At 48.6% G+C, this 15679-nt stretch overlaps 1 protein-coding gene across 1 annotated transcript in view; it reads right to left on the reverse strand.

The window, feature by feature from the left end:
* Positions 1 to 15679, reverse strand: part of LOC138527493 (retinol dehydrogenase 12-like) — a 254129-nt gene that overhangs the window by 146182 nt on the left and 92268 nt on the right. The window lies entirely within an intron of this gene.

Consider the following 15679-nt stretch of genomic DNA (forward strand, 5'->3'; position numbering starts at 1 on the left):
ACATCATAAGAAACCTGTTGCCAAACGGTTCCCACTGGAGTTCCTGCACTTCAATGCATAACTCGGGTCCCTAGAATGTTCATGGCGCTCATTGTACTATCCTTAGGGTAACCTCTTCACCCCATCCCACGAGGCCCGGAATCTGGAGGATGTCATTGAGAGTGACCTGAAACAGGTGAGTTTACTATACAACTCACTGGTAGCTGATGTGCAGGTTAATGGGGTTTGCTCCAGGACTTTTCCCCTGGAAGTGGGAACACGCAGGGTTGCTCCCTTTCCCCCCTGCTCTTCGCCCTACTAGTAGAACCGTTGGCAGTAAAGCTCAGGTCGAGCACCGAGTGGGTGGGCTTCAGGTGGCCCTGGGGTGGTGAAGGAAAGATCTCTGTATATGCGGATGACCTACTGATATATATGGGCAACCCGTTCGAGTCCCGTCAGGTGGTGACAAGGATATTATGCGATTATCAGGGTGCAAGTGGTCTTAAGGTTAACTAGAAGATGTCTGTTATTTTCCCCATTCAGGGTGGGGATGCAGCGCTCCCACAGGACTGCCCGTACCAGGTATCACGGACGGGTTTCCGGTATCTAGGTATTCAACTGGGAGAACATCTCTTGAAAGTTTATAGACTTTAAGATTCAAGGTAGATATCATGCACTGGCAGTCACTTCTACTGAGCTCAATGGGAAAAGCGGCCCTTTTTAAAATGATACCCCTACCCAGGTTTCTCTATGTACTGCAGAACGCACCGCTCCCGGTATCCAGGAGGGTATTCTGCTGTCAAGCACTCCTCTGATATCTGCCGCCTTCTGGAAGAACTTGACCTCGATGTTCTCGGTCTCACCGAGACATGGTTCATGGCCAGCTCTGTCACTAGCTTTGATAAGCTCCTACCTGATGGCTACAAAATCCTCTCTGTGCCCAGGTTCAACCGCCCTGATGGGGGTGTTGCCCTGATCTTCCCCAAGTGGATTCCTGCCTCCGTCACTCCTACGCAGGCCTACTCCTCTTTTGAATGCCTCGTCTGCAAGCTCTCTCTCTACCCTAGCCATTCCCTTACTGTGGCTAATATCTATCGGCCACCTAGTTATATCGCCTCTTTCCTCGCTGAGTGGGCGGACCGCTCCTCCTCACTCCTGGCTTCAACCACTCAACTCCTCCTTCTTGGAGACTTCAACATCCACCTGGATGCCTCCTGTCCTTCTGCTGTACCCTTTCGCGACCTCTGTGACTCTCTCTCACTCACTATTCTCCCCTCTGGCCCAACTCACTCTGCTGGGCACACTTTGGATGTTCTGATCTCCTCAGACCTTCCCCTCTCTGTTCCTCTCTCCACCCCTCTCTCCTGGAGTGATCACTGTCTCCTCTCTTCTCGCCTCACCCTCCCTACCCCTTAGGACAAGCCACTTCCATCACTGCCACCCACCTCCTCGGTCATCCGACCCATGAAGCGCGTGTCAGCTGAGGCCTTCGCCGCCACCTTCTCACCACCTCCCTCCCTCTTTGGCTGACTCTCACCCTGACACAGCCCTCTCCACACTCCACTCTGCTAAATCCAATACTCTTGATATCCTTGCTCCTATCATGAGAATAAGCCTGAAGCCCAAAGCCAAGTGCAACTCTTGGTACGACTCTGACCTCGTCACCCTAAAATGCAAGTGCAGGGTGGCCGAGAGAAAATGGCGTGCTTCATGTACATCCTCTGACAAACTGGCCTGTCGCCTGCTCCAAAAGCAATATCCGCCCTCTGTCCTAACCAAGAAGAGATGCTCATATCCAAGCCCGAGTCTCTGCAGTATCTAACAACTCGGCTGAACTCTTTAAAATCTGCAAGGAACTGGCCAATCCTGCCGCAGTCCCTACCTCTCCTGTCCCTTCCCAGGCCCTCTGCACGGCACTGGCGTCTCACTTCATCTCTAAAACTCAGGACATTCTGTACACACTCTCCTCCTATCCCCTCCATCACCCTACTCCCTGCTCCCTGCTCTTCCTCTGGCCCCGGTGCAGCCCCCTCTCCTCCCTCCTTCTCTGCCTTTCCCCTGTTCTCCGCTGATGAGGTTTCTAGACAAGTTCGATCTATGAAAGTCTTGTCGAAACAGGTTCACCCCTGTTCCTCCAAAACTATCAAGGACCACATTGACTCCCTGGCTCCTGCCCTGTCTGATTTCTGCAATCACTCCTTCGCCACTGGAGTCTTCCCATCCCCCCTGAAGCACTCCCTTGTGGACCCTCTTCTTAAGAAACCCTCTGCCGACCCCTCTAGTCTGGCTAACTATCCCCCAATCTCCATCACTCCCTTCCTGGGCAAGCTCCTGGAGAAACTGGCCATCTCCCAGCTTAATCTCTACAATGAATCTGTTGGTTGCCTTCATGACCACCAGTCTGCCCTCAGAGCTGCCAGAAGCACGGAAACTGCTCTCCTGAACATCTGTGAAGACCCGCTTTCCAACCTTGACTCCAACACCCCTTGCATCCTCATCTTGCTTGATCTCTCTTCTGTCTTTGACACTGTCAACCATGCCATCCTGCTCAACCGTCTCCGTGATAACCTGGGCATCACTGGTCAGGCTCTGGCGTGGCTGACTTCTTTCCTCTCCGACCGACCCTCCCAGATCCAACGTGGGTCCTTCCTCTCCAATATATTTTTCTCTACCTGTGTTGTCCCCCGAAGGGTCTGACCTCTCTCCCTGGCTTTTCAACCAATACCTGGCACTCCTTGCCCACCACATCGCCGCTCTCTGCCCTAATTTTCAGTGCTATGTGGATGATACTCAGCTCATTTTCAGGCTACCCTCAGCCTCCTCCTCTCCTTCCCTCATCTCTGACTGTCTGTCTGCTATCCAGGAGTGGTGTGCCGCCAATTACCTCTGACTTAATGCCAGTAAGACTGAGAATCTACTCATCGGCACACCCACTCCCTCCTTCCCTGCATCTCTTGGCCGGCCTCTCTTGGCCCTCTTCCTGCTCCCACCTGCAAGGATAAAAACCTCGGGGTCATCTTCAACTCCACACTCTCCTTCTCTCCTCACATCTCTGACGTCTTTAAGAAGTCACACTACCAGCTGCACCTCCTCAGAGCTATTCTTCCTTTCATCTCCTTCCCCCAGAAGCTCACTGTCTCCAGAGCCCTGGTTCTCTCTAGGCTGGACTATTGTACCAACCTCTATCTAAATCTGCCTGCCTCTACTTTCTGCCCTCTGCAACTTATCCAGAACAGGACTGCAAGACTTGTCCTTGGCCTCAAGCTCAGGGATCGTATCTCTCCAGGACTGAAATCTCTGCACTAGCTCCCAGCGGCTGCGAGGATTAAGTTAAAAACCCTCTGCAGCGGCATCTAACAACTCAGCTGAACTCTTTAAAATCTGCAAGGAACTGGCCAATCTTGCTGCAGTCTCTACCTCTCCCGTCCCTTCCCAGGCCCTCTGCACGGCACTGGCTTCTCACTTCACTTCTAAAACTCAGGACATCCTATCCTCACTCTCCTCCTCTCGCCCCCCTCCCACTATTCCCTGCTCTTCCTCTGGCCCTTCTGCAGCCACCCCTCCTCCCTCCTTCTCTGCCTTTCCCCTTTTCTCTCCTGACGAGGTTTCTAGACAAGTCTGATCTATGAAAGTCTTGTCAAAACAGGTTCACCCCTGTTCCTCCAAAACTATCAAGGACCACATCGACTCCCTGGCTCCTGTCCTGGCTGATTTCTGCAATCACTCCTTCGCCACTGGAGTCTTCCCTTCCCCCATGAAGCACTCCCTTGTGCACTCTCTTCTGAAGAAACCCTCTGCCGACCCCTCCTGCCCGGCTAACTATCGCCCAATCTCCATCACTCCCTTCCTGGGCAAGCTCCTGGAGAAACTGGCCATCTCACAGCTCAATCTCCACACAATCTGTTGGTTGTCTTCATGACCATCAGTCTGGCTTCAGAGCTGCCAGAAGCACAGAAACTGCTCTCCTGAACATCAGTGAAGACCTGCTCACCAACCTTGACTCTAACACCCCGTCCGTTCTTATCTTGCTGGATCTCTCTTCTGCCTTTGACACTGTCAACCATGCCATCCTGCTCAACCGTCTCCGTGATAACCTGGGTATCACTGGTGAGGCTCTGGCGTGATTGACTTCTTTCCTCTCAGACCGACCCTCCCAGGTCCAACTTGGGACCTTCCTCTCTGACATCTTTTTCTCTACCTGTGGTGTCCCCTAGGGATCCAACCTCTCTCCCTTGCTGTTCAACCAATACCTGGCACTCCTTGCCCACCGCACCGCCGCTCTCTGTCCCAACTTTCAGTGCTATGCAGATGATACCCAGCTCATTTTCAGGCTACCCTCTGACTCCTCCACCTCTCCTCCCCTCATCTCCGACTGTCTGTCTGCCATCCAGGAATGGTGTGCCACCAACGACCTCTGCCTTAATGCCAGTAAGACTGAGATTCTACTCATCGGCACGCCCACTGCCTCCTTCCCTGCAGCTCTCTGGCCGGCCTCTCTTGGCCCTCCTCCCACTCCCACTTGCAAGGCTAAAAACCTCAGGGTCATCTTCGACTCTGCACTCTCCTTCTCCCCTCACATCTCTGACGTCTCTAAGAAGTCACATACCAGCTGCACCTCCTTAGAGGTATTCTTCCTGTCCTCTCCTTCCCCCAGAAGCTCACTGTCTCCAGAGCCGTGGTCCTCTCTAAGTTGGACTATTGTAACAGCCTCTATCTAAATCTGCCTGCCTCCACTCTCCGCCCTCTGCAACTTATCCAGAACAGGACTGCGAGACTTGTCCTTCGCCTCAAGCCCAGGGATTGTAGCTCTCCAGGACTGAAATCTGTGCACTGGCTCCCAGTGGCTGCGAGGATTAACTTCAAAACCCTCTGCATTGTACACAAGGCCTTCTGGGGTGAGGGGCCGCAATACCTTCAACTCTCTCTCCCTAAATATCTTCCTTCTCGAGCTCTTCGCTCATCTGCCGCCAACCCCCTCAGGGTTAGTCGCTTCTCCAAGCAACGAGTTGGTGGCAGATCACTCTCTTCGGCAGGAGCGTCTCTCTCTGGAACAGCCTTCCTGCTTCCCTGAAACTCGAGGAGAACCATCTCTGGTTCCGGAAGCACCTCAAAACCTTCCTTTGCTTCTGCTTTCGCTCCTCCCCTCCCTTGCTGAATTCCTGACTGAAATTGCATTGGTTACCTGGCCACCCTTTCTTATCTCTGGTCCGGGCCCCGTCAATTGCCCACCTGCACTGCCTCCCCTGGCAACCCCTGCACCTGGGGACTGTTTTCTGTATCCCTAAAGTCCCCCCACCAGCACTTATGTCTGCACTTCCTTGCACTTCCCACTAGCTGGCTGTTTTATTTATCTTATTTATTCCACTTTCCCATGTCCTGCACTTTCCCCTCTCCCTTCCCCCCACGCACTTTTCCTCTCCCCCCCTTCCCATGCACTTGCGCGATCTGAATGACACCTGGCCTAGTAGGATCTGTGTCTGTCCTCCCTTTGTTTCTCCCCCCCTTCCTCATCGCGCCTTGAAACACTTGTGTATAGGCACGTTATAAATGCCATATCATATCATCGTCCATAAGGCCTTCTGGGGCCTGGGGCCGCAATACCTTAAACTCTCTCTTCCTAAATATCTTCCTTCTCAAGCTCTTCGCTCATCCGCCTCCAACTGCCTCAGGGTCAGTCGCTTGTCCAAGCAACGAGTTGGTGGTAGATCTCTGTCTTCGGCAGGGGCCTTCCTCTGGAACAGCCTTCCTGCCTCCCTGAAACTTGAGGAGAACCATCTCCGGTTCCGTAAGCACCTCAAAACCTTCCTCTTTGCTTCTGATTTCTCTCCCCCTCTTCCCTGCTGAATTCCTGGCTGAAACTGCACTGGTTACCTGGCCACCCTTTCTGATCTCGGGCCCAGGCCCCGCCAGTTTCACACCTGCTTTGCCTCCCTGGCAACCCCTGCACCTGGGGACTGTTTTCTGTATCCCTACAGTCCCCCTACCAGCACTTATGTCTACACTTACCTTGCACTTGCCACCAGCTGGCCGTTCATTATTCATCTTATTTATTATACTATCCCATGTACTGCACTTTCCCCTCCCCCTCCCCCCACGCACTTTTTCCTTTCCCCTTTCCCATGCACTTGCGCGATCTGAATGACACCTGGCCTAGTAAGATCGTTGTCTGTCTTCCCTTTGTTCCCCCTCCCTTGCCTCGTCGTGCCTTGAAATACTTGTGTATAGGCGCGTTATAAATGTCACATCATATCATATTTAAGGGAATAGATGGGGTTGTCAGGGAACTTTTGTTGGGTGGGGGGGGTAGGCAAGCTTGGTTCAAACCTTAAAACTCTCCAGAGGTCAGTTTGGGAGGTGGGCGGTAGGCCTACCTTGTTTGCAACAATACTACTGGGCAGCGCAGATGGGAGTCTCGAACGATTGGCTACACAGGGACACAGAGTTACTCCACATTGAGTCAAAACGGGGCTGGATGGGGAGAGGACCCCGGTGCAGGTCCTATATGCAAGGCAGGGGGAGGTGTGCACTCCCACTTATGTCGCAGAGCATGCAACGGTATGGGACGAGGCACACGTGCATATTGGTTAGAGGGGGAAGCAGGCTTGTGCATTCACCCATAGGGGTTGACTTCTTCTCCCTGAGCTCCTCAAGATGGATCACTTCAGGCATTGGGAGCGGTGAGGAATTCTGAACCTGGCAGATGTGATACAGGGGGACAGTTTCCTTCCCTTTGTGTCTTCTTGCAGCTCGAATTGAGACAAAGGACACGTCAACGTTGTATCAAGTAATATCGGCTTATGGAGCTCAGGAACTGTCCGGCCTTAAGGACTGATGAGAAAGAGATGTAGGCCCGAGGAATGGGTGGAAGTGCTGATGTGTCTGCGGGAAATTGGTATATCTGCCAGGCTCTACCTCATACAGTACACGTTTTTACATCAAGTCTATTACTCCCGGACCAAGCTATACGGGTGGGGGTGGGCCGACAAGGATTGTTGCCTGCGGTGTGGGATGTCTGGGTGTTTGTTCTATCATACTTTATGGGAATGTCCTCTGGCTCAACTAATGTGGGCGAAATGTATCCACAGGTTGTCTAATGTACTGAAGGTGGAAGTCCCTTTGGACCCGAAATGTATACTACTTGGGTATGGGGGGGGATTGACTAAATATGAGGAGATATTCCTGACATTTGCCTGGGGACTGATTAAGAGAGTCATTGCCTCGCTGTGGGGGGTCTCCAGACTGTCCCTGGATGGCTAGTTGGTTGGCTGAAATGGACATGTGTGTGTTCTTGGTGTACAATGCCAGGGGGTGTCCTGCAAAGTTTATGAAGGTCTGGAGCAAATGGAAGGAGGAGGGGGGTGGTGGGTAGGGGATGTTTATGGGATGGGTTGCAATGCGGGACACTGCTGTGACTGATGTGCTTGACGGCCGCCACAGTATGCCCTCCAATTCCACATTATTCAATGTCAGTTTGTCAATGCTGCCATGTCAAGCAATAATGGTTATGGTTACTGTGATCTTTTTCTTTTTTGTCTTGCTGATGAAAACGAATAAAAAATGTTTTATTAAAAAAAGAAATTAAAACAAAAAAGAGGGTGACCTGAAACTTCAGCATTTCATCACCTCCACTGCTACAGCTGTCCGGGTTAAGCTCTTGCACAGTTGCAAAACCTGTCCACATCCCAACTCTCCCTTTATAAAAACAATCCTTGACCACCAATCATCAACCAATTGGATTACTGCTCCCTGGACCCCCTTCCAGTCCTGTGCCCCTTTCTATAATGTACTAGCTGGGGTATCCAGCGTTGCCCGTGTCCAGATCGAGTGGCGTCTCATGGGCCCTGGAGGATGTTGCTCTTGTCCTCTGGTCGGCAAGCTGTTTGTTGTTGTGTTTCAGAAGCTCTTGATATTGATGCATCAGATGGAGCTTTTCCAAGTGATGTTTGTTTTTTGTGCAGCATGTTTCAGTCGCTCAATGGCTGAAGCTCATTTGAGAAAATGTCCAAGAAAGATTGATTGATTGATTGATTGTGCTCTCTTCTCGTGAATAAACTTAAGCCATTTCCCATATTTGGAGTGGCATGATAAAAAAAATGATTTTTTTTATTCCCTTTTAAAAATGCTTTAATAAACACTTTCGAACTGTTTACAGTAGTAATACATTTCAAAGGAATAACCAACACGTCGAACATTTTGCTTCAGACACTTCAAAATGGTGTCTCCTAGTACCTCCTGTAGTGAATCGGGGTGAGCATCCGTAAATGTGGGTGTCTACGGAATGAATTCTTTCATCCAAACATAGACTAAGATCTTGACCAAGACAAAAGAGTAATCCATGCAAAATTTGGTAGCAGTGGGTTCAACGGTGTGGATTTGTATAGCCGGACAAACGTACACACATACATACATTCCGCTTTATATATAAAGATTACACATGTCTTTCCTTATTCTTTACAACCTCCCAATGATACTCACCCGCCTCTGCGCAAGGCCCCCATGCAGGATGGGCATTGATGCAAAACTGATTTCTGTTCAAATTCGTTTTTTCTGCTGCTTACATCCATTTATGGAATAGCCCAGCCTACCTGGCTGAATCTATCCCCTCCTACTCACCCTACCGTGCTCTTCTCCCCCAAATTCTTCTTAACCAAATCATCTCCCGTCCACCCTCTCTGTCGACGTCTGCTTTCCATCCTTCACCCTTCAGGCTGCCCATCACAGGAGTCCCTTTCCCCGAGAAATAAAGGGCATTCCATAAGTGGCTGGCTTAGATATCACCCTTAGGAATCACAGTATCTGCCGGGGGGCAGTCCCAGAGTCTTACAGTGCGGTTACCCTAATGCCCCCTCCATTCAGCAAGGATTCCCAAATACTGACATCAATGGATCACGCATCTGTATATATCTCCAACTACAGCAAATACTGAAGATGTACTTAATGTCAGTCTTGAGTTGTCCCCGTTTTCCGTTTCCAGCCCATTCCCCACCACCATCTGGTTAATGTATTTACTGCTATATAACGATTATGTAAAGCACCCAGCAAATGGGCTGCTCCAACAATCAACATGTACTTTGTATGGTACTCAGGTTCCCTCTGTATAGTTATCTGTGTCTTCTGACACCTGGCCAACCCTTTCATCAGTCTCAGATTGGAACTTTGGAGCCTTATACCCCTCCCTTGATCCCTCCATTCCCATTCTGTCTTGCTTGCACACATCCGCCATCGCAGTAGGGTCAGGTCCGACAGCCCTGCAGCCTCGCCCATCCTGTCCTTGCAAGTTGCCTTCAACAATGCTCATCATTGTTCTCTTGTCGGACATCTTGCACCAGCGCAAAGTAACCACCTTGGAGGTTAACATTGCTTTCTAGACGTGCACTTTCAAGGTTCTAGAAAAAATAATAATGTTTTGTCCTTTACAGGCATAATAAGAAGCAAGTGTGAACACCACTACAGAGAAAATGTGTTATTAAGTTGAGAAATCCGTTATAAAGTTAAGTATGGAACTAAAAAACATAATTGACAAAAGTCCAGATATTCTCAAGTTTGCTTGCTGTGTGCTAATTTTAGTTTTTTTTTAAACCCCAAACGAACTACAAAGTCTACTCATCAAAGGGAGGTTTCTTCTTTATTTCCAAACTTCCAAAATGTTCTTTTTGACAAATGACAAAGCATGGTGCAGCCATGGTTTCTTGCTCTCCAAGACCGCCTCCATTTTTTAATTTCTTTCAGAAAGGGCATACGTGTTTTTACGAGACCAAGGTATTCAAAAATGTTTTTGTTTTTTATTTTTAAGCTTGGTTGGTTAATTAATAGATATCTCCTAGTTTACTTGTTGAGGCCTTCCTGAATGAAAAAAATAGATACAAGCTGTCACACACTAGGACTGCTGACTAAGAGTAGAAGACCTAAGCACATGAGACTGCACAGTGATAACAGGACACTCAAGGAAGGACAGCCGAGTCAGAAGGGAACTATCCTCCAGGCGCAACACCAATACTACAAACAAAGCTCAACCGTCCACTAACTGGCTTGCCTATACAACCCTGAGCAACAGTGACCTATGTAACCCTGGGGGAAAAAGGCTATAAGCAAATCCAAACCCTGCTTTCTTTCATGCTACCTTTCCACCTACCTACAGGCCACGCGCCCTTCACGAAACACCCCACTAGTGAGAACTCAGGAAAATATGTGCAAGAGGACAGGAATCGGAGCAAGAATGCCCCACAGAAAATCTTATACTACAAGTCAAGAATATCATTTTACAATACCAACTTCGAAACCATGGTCCACTCACCCCCGCACAGCTGCAAGTGACTGCATGATCTTGAAAAGAACCCGGAACCTATACCCTCCTTTATCACCACAGACCACCAAACAACCACATTCTTCGTAGAATCAGTGAAAATAAACCATCCAGCCATTAACCTACTGGACCCATCAAATCTAATGCAACCACAGACCCAGGCAACCAATCAACCATCTATATGCATGCTTCTTGGCTCACACACAATGTGGAAGCAACACCGTGCATTCACTACCCCCAACACGTGATCTTGAGGCAGGAAACAAGATAAACTGCAGATTCATCAATGCCCGCTCCATATCTAAACAAAGAATGGAGATTCAATTCTTAGTGAAGGAATGTTCTTTGTAACAGAAACCTGGTTGTAAGATGACTTCAAGGTAATAGTGCACTAATCCACCCCCAACTTCAAATTTATCCAGGTTAACCAGTCTGACAAAACAGGAGGATGTTTTGCTGTGGCACACAAATACCTAAAATATTGCCTTACCCCCCATGGACTTCCCAGACTGATGGACTCTTGATCCACCTCATACTCAACCACTAAACCAGCCTCTGCTTCCCACTTATGTACAGACCACCATCATACAACCCTTTTCTTGAAGAAAACTTGCAGATGTTTTTGCTAATCTAGTGATACACCACACACAAACTGTCCTTGTACACTTCAACATTTGGTCTGAGGAGCAAACGGAATTGGCACCCAAAACCTTGAACTTCTACATGACCAGCTTTCACCTCAAACCAATGGTCAAAGGAGCGACACACAGTGCAGGCCACACCATTAATGCAATATTTTGTGAAGACCCAATAACCACCTTCCCACTGAAAGATGACAGAAGTATGAGTCTGACACAGTGGTGCCATGTTTGTTGGCAAATAATTTTATTTTAAAAAGTGAAAGAAAAAGAAAAGCTTATGTTGCCCTATGGCTATGAGGGGTTGCCCTACGTGAACAAAAATACTAAGGACTCTGTAAGGATGTCCGTAAAGTAAAATGTCCACCATCCTGTGTCCAAACCTATTTCCGTCCCTTAGACTCTAAACTAACCAAGGAAAACTGGGTGTATTCTTAATCCAGAAGGGGGCCCCCTTCATTCTGGATATAGACTCCAAGGCTCAATTCTTGATCAGAAAATCTTGTGAAAGAATCTTTAACTTCAAAGTTTAATTCTTAAATGTGTATTCCAACATATACATAACAGTTCCCAGGCCTCTGGAGGGAACCTCTTCCTTTGTTTGTACTTCAGCTCATAAATGTTCTGTCAGGTCTGGTTCACTAGTCTGCCAGACCTGACCATAAACCTTCTGTTTACAATAACTAAAAGTTCCAAAATATGTGTCATGGATCAAAGCACTGTATTTACAAAGTACAACAACCAAAGGATACAGGTCATGGGAGTACTTCAAAGGATACAGGGTGTGGAGGCCTTACCCTGGATAGAGATGGTATGGGCTGGTACATGGGACGGTCAAGGTAGACCTTCCAACTGATGTCACCCTCTGAGTGGTAAAATTCAAGCCAGAAGGAGGAATCAGTGGAAAGGGCGTGGAAGGTAACAACAACTCGCCAGACTGTAACAAGAAAACACTACATTAATCACTGATATAATGTCGTTTTGATAAGGTATCAGTCGTTAAAGAACACACTAACTTGATGGCGTAGAGAGTTTGAAGTAGTCTTTCATAGAATCATCAGGCAATCCAAGGTAGAACAACGACAGGGAAAGGTAAGTTAGTAAAGGGAGCTAATCCCGAACGGAACGAGGGGCACGCTAGCGCCGGGCTGGTGCACTCTGGATAGCGTTCATAAATGTTACGTGCACGAATCCTAAAAAGCAGGAAGTGATCAATGGCCTGATGAATGAAGAAGTCCAACTGCCCTTGTTGGTTGATGTCTGAGGTAGCACAAGTTCTTAGAGAAATTGGAAGTAATTAGCAGAACTGGATGAGTCTTTGGTAAGGTTTTCAAGGCACTAGAGTAGAGTGAGTGGGAAAGTGCCCAACGTGTCCCCTTCTCCTTACCACCATATGACACTGCTAAGCATAAAGGAAGCACCGAAGATTGCAATGCTTAAGGCTTGACCTTTGAAGTGAATGGATGCAAGCCGTTCAATGCCGTGCTGAAAGAACGCCATCTCGGCGGGAAATGGGTATTCAAAAGAAATCTGTTTAGGAACATAAAAGCAGATTCGTAACGAAGCGAAAACAAACCTGATACCGCTATGATGAGGCAGGCGGTGGTTTGTATAGTTCTTGAACAGGAGCCAGGAGAATGCAGAGTTAAGGCACCAGCTTCTGCCGTAGAAACAAACAACAATCAGAAGCAGCGAACGGAAGCTTCTGCACTGCTAAATACGTAACCACGTGACATGTGACAAGTTGCGTATCACATGATGCGACCGGCTTTTCTACTGAAGGCGCCACAGATGTCTCTTTCCATGTAAGGTATCGAATAGTCTCCACCTCGTATAGAACGGTCTAGCCGTTCTATATTCAGAGTGTGAAAGCGAAGTCTGGGCATTATGTAGATTCTGTAGGTTAGAAGGGGCAGGCCGCCTAGCAGGCATGACAATCTGCAAGTCACCAATGTGGTATCAAGTCTGGTTCACCATCCTGCCAGACTTGACTGTTCCAAAATGGGTTTCTTTCTTTGCCCAAGGCTCCACGACCTCTTGTTCTGGTTTCTGGTTTCTTGCACCTCTTTTCCTTCTCTGCCTTGGGCCCAGATCCCTCTGGACTGTTTCTGGGCCTTGCTGATTTGTTCTACCATTTGTTTCTCTTTTCTCTGATTTTCAGACCCCTTTATATTTTCTCAGCATCTCCCCAACTTACTTTGGGTCTCAGCCCACTGATTATATGCGTTTTTGTGCTGGCGTCGGTCCTTGGCCCTTGAATACTTCTCTGGCGGGTTTCGCCAGTTTCCATATGGGTCGCGACCCTGGTATCTTGTTTCTGTGCGTCCACTGTCCCTGTTTCATCGAATATCCTCATGAACAGACCTGGTGTTCTCTCTTGCCAGGTATTGTTCCACATAGGCTTATTCACAAAGTTTGTATCAAATTGTATAATTCCTCTATTACCCCTTTTACTTCTCAGGACGTATTTATGTGCCTTTTTTATCCATTTAGCTCCCTTCGAGCCCCAATTGCTGGTCCAACCCTTTCCCTACCTCCGGGAAGTCTCGGTGCAGTCTGCCATCTCTCCTATGGGCAGAGTGGGGCTTCTGTGTTGCTGCCTCGCTCATTGTTCTGTCTTCAGCAGCTCTGGGGCGTTAGTCTCTCCCTCGCATCCTTGGCTGTGTGCATTCTCTTTCCCGGTTCGCTTTCGCAAGTCGGGCTTCCCTTTCTCTCCGCCACTGGCCAGGTCCCTGTTACTTGGACCTCTTGGAGAATCATCCTTGACAGCCTTTTGGCTTCCAGCCTTTGGGTCTGTAATGCATTTAAAAAATGTAATTTCTTTGACTCAAATATGGAGTCTATTGAAATGCAATGCGGGTGCACAAGTGAACATTTGACCCCAAGCCCAAGTGAAAGCTCAAATATGAACAACGTTTGCATTTGCAGGGAGTGGCACTGGGTCTGGATATGCAGAAGGCCTTTGACACTGTATCCTGGCCATTCCTGTTTAGGGTTCTGCATAACTATGGGTGTGGGCCTAACTTTATTAGCTGGGTGCGGATAATGTATGCGCAACCCTACACCAGAATATGAGTTAACGGATCCCTCTCGGCGATCCTCAACTTGGCAGGAGGCACACGTCAGGGTTGTCCGTTGCCACCTCTTTTTTTGTGGTGGTCATAGAACCGCTAGCGGACCTCCTGAGGGCTAGATATTGTGGGGCAGGGATACCGCTGGCTGGTAAAATAGAGATTATCACTCTATATGCAGACAACATTATGCTATACCTAAGGAACCCAGACACTAAAATGAGGAAGGTACTACAAGCAGTTACGGAATTTGGGGAATACTCTGGTGTGAAACTTAACTCAGCAAAGTCTAAGATGTTCCATCTCACAGAGGCTACCCACAGCCCGCAAATCTACATGGACTCAAAGGGCCCCCAACACGGTAAAATATCTAGGGGTGGAAAAAGCACATACGGCGCCAATGGATAGCACTTTAAACCACGGGACGCTAATAGGAGGCGCTATGCGTTTAGCTCGAAAGTTGGCAATCACTCCCAATCTCGCTGATGGGTAGACTTGCATTGATCAAAATGATGCTCCTACCTACGCTGTTTTACCTATTCAACACTGTCCCAGTATGGTCAGGTAGAGCACTCTTTAAAAAAATTCAGGGAGCATGCACAGCTTTCGTTTGGAACAGCCCGCCCTAAGTATGTTGGCAGAGACTTACCAAAACATATCCACAAGGGGGGCTCGCTGCCCCCGACTTTGAATTATATTACCTCGCAGCACAGGCGCACTACGCGACATACTGGATAGAGGGAAACCCTGCCGCACCCTACACAACCATTGAGACACACGCTTATGGCCCAACAAACCTCTTACACAGAGTAGCAGAAGCAAAGATTATAACTGATAAGACCATTAACCCGGCGCTAGTGACATGCTCTGCCTGGGCGAGACTGGCAAGGCAACCCGAACACTCTGTGTTGTACAATCCGAATATGGTACTGTGGGACGCTCCATATCTCCCCCCAACACAAGACAGATCAGTCGCTACACACTGGAAAGACAAGGGAAAAATCCGATTTGGGGGCCTGTTTTCGGATAAACAATTTGTCTGTTGGGAGGAGGTCAAGACTACTATAGGGGACAGCCCACTACGGAAGATGCTGTACCTCCGGCTATGCTCTGCTATGGCAAACATATGGGAGACGTTCCCTACAGAACCACAAGCACACTTGGGCTTGGGGTACATATTCACGGCAAACACAACAAAGACATCTCCCTCCACGCTGTATAAAATAACATTGGCTACCAGGGACATTCCGACCACAGATACCATAGGGAAATGGGAACATGATCTGGTCTACACCTTCACAGACACACAATGGACACAACTGTGTGGATTAACGAAGAGTATATCTTGCAATTCACAGTATCGTCTGATACATTATAAGATACTACACAGAACCCATTACAATCCGGCTAGACTTAAGAGTATATATGCCACCGCAGATGGGAGGTGCCCAAGATGCGGGAGTGAAGAGGCAGACATATTACACATGCTATGGGTGTGCACACGGCTGTCTGAGTACTGGACTGAAGTGTGTGGTGCACTGGATGAGATGTCAGACCAGCCTATTGAGTGGAAACCAGAGGTGTGCTTGCTAGGAATAGTGGGCAAAATTAAATCAGCATGGCGCAAATTGCTCAATCTCAGTTTACTGCTAGCCAAGCGCGCAATTCTGATGCGGTGGAAATGCAGG

The sequence above is a fragment of the Ambystoma mexicanum genome, chromosome 14 (genome assembly GCF_040938575.1).
Source record: "Ambystoma mexicanum isolate Mex_15411 chromosome 14, UKY_AmexF1_1, whole genome shotgun sequence".
In the NCBI taxonomy this organism is placed as follows: domain Eukaryota; kingdom Metazoa; phylum Chordata; class Amphibia; order Caudata; family Ambystomatidae; genus Ambystoma; species Ambystoma mexicanum.